The sequence below is a fragment of the Chinchilla lanigera genome, unplaced genomic scaffold (assembly GCF_000276665.1).
Source record: "Chinchilla lanigera isolate Chin_1 unplaced genomic scaffold, ChiLan1.0 scaffold00044, whole genome shotgun sequence".
NCBI classification, from domain to species: domain Eukaryota; kingdom Metazoa; phylum Chordata; class Mammalia; order Rodentia; family Chinchillidae; genus Chinchilla; species Chinchilla lanigera.
This window is the reverse complement of record NW_004955445.1, coordinates 6161014-6162818: the sequence shown is the minus strand read 5'-3', so window position 1 is coordinate 6162818 and position 1805 is coordinate 6161014.

Sequence of the window (1805 nt, the reverse complement as noted above, 5' to 3'; positions counted from 1 at the left end):
TGTTGATGTTTTGATCTTGGACTTTCCAGCCTCCAGAAGTGTGAGCAGTACATGTTTGTTCTGTATAAGCGACCTAGTCTACAGCAGTTTGTTATAGACAGACCAAGTTACCCATGAAGAACAATGTTTGCTGTACATGCTTATCCTATTAAGGATTTCTTTGCTACTACTATGTTGCTAATTTCACATTTTTTATATTTCCTGTTTTTATTATAAAAATCATTTAAAATTATTGAATTTTAGCCATGTTGAAAGAGAAAAAGAAAGAAGGGGAAAATTACGTAATATGTATATACAGGATAGCTAACATAGTTGTACTACTGACTTATACTGCTTTATTGAAAGGAACAGGTACTGATTAATTATTTGATCAATCTTGCATGTCTGTATTTGTTTCCTTGAGTAACCACTTTGAAGGAATGAGATAGCTTTCCAAATGTGAAGTGTGGGCTGACTTTGCATTTCTCTACTTTGATCCATGATGTTCTAGTTTCTCTGCAAACAGTCATATTTAAAGGACCTTGGAGAAGGACCCTCACTGTCATGGCCATGTGCTTCCTGCAGCTACATTCAGCATGCTCTTGCAAATACATTGGCTTAAATGTAATAAGTACTCAAAATATTGCCAACATGACCTACTTAGACATAAGGTAGGAGAGAAAAAGTATTTAGCATTTTCCATAAATATATATGTCTCCAGATGTACATATTCACAGGGAGTGAGAACAAAATAGCATTACAGAATGTTCCAGGAGGTCTCCAGGGCCATAAATCAACCAACTCCACCAGTCCTGTGTCTTCATCCATAGACTATCTTTAGTCTTTGAGTCCGCCGCTGAGCGAAAAATGGAGCAAGGAATCATATTGCTTTACAATAAGCTTTTTTTCCTCCCAGTATTGAAGTATATACCATTGCTCTGCAGGAGTCCAACATGCATGAATTTTGGTATTTTAAATAAGTATAACCCTCAACAACGTAGCTCAGTTTTCAGTTACCAGGGCACATTCATGGTGAGTGCAAACTTCTCCGCTGGCTTTTCAGCCCACAAGTTTCTGTGTGAGCAACAGGTGTACAAGGCACAGATTACGCCCCTTCCTCAAAAAAACTTCAGTCATTGGCCACAGCGCACGGGCATCAGTTCATGCACAGACAGCAAAGCACACGTCTGTGTTCCCTCTCCTGTCCCAGTGCTGAGTACGCATAGTATTTTATAATAGGGAGTAATCCAAAAGGAGAATCAGAGACAAAGATAAAAGAGCATCAAAGAAACAAAAAGTGGTAACTCTGGACATGAAGTCATGTTGACACTAAGTAGAGCAGTGGAAGAAACAGCAGAAGGTGTTTCAGGAAGGTGGATGTGGCTGTTGTGGACAGCTGTGAGCAGTTGGTGTGGGGAGCGCATCCATAGCAAGGGGCAAAGTGGTGACGGATGAGGACGATGTCCCAGAGCAAAGAACTTCCTATGAGAGGACCCCGCAGAGCTACTTCACCACATGAAGGCCCTGCAGGCAAGTGGGTGGAAGCAGATCTAAGCTTAGAAGTAAGTGTGATATGTCACAAGGCATGAGGAATTTTGCAACTTATGCAACCTGAGAAGCCAGCCACTATTCAAGGTATTCTTAGTAAGTTGTTCACGAAGAAATAAACACTTTAGCTCCCCAAGTTTCTTATGTTTTCAATGATGGTGTATACTATAAACATTAACTTTACCGTTTTTCTATTTCCAAATGCATTTATAGGTGACAGTAAGACAGTTTGTTTTTGTTTTTGTTCTTGTTTTTTTTTTTTTTTTTTTTTTTTTTTT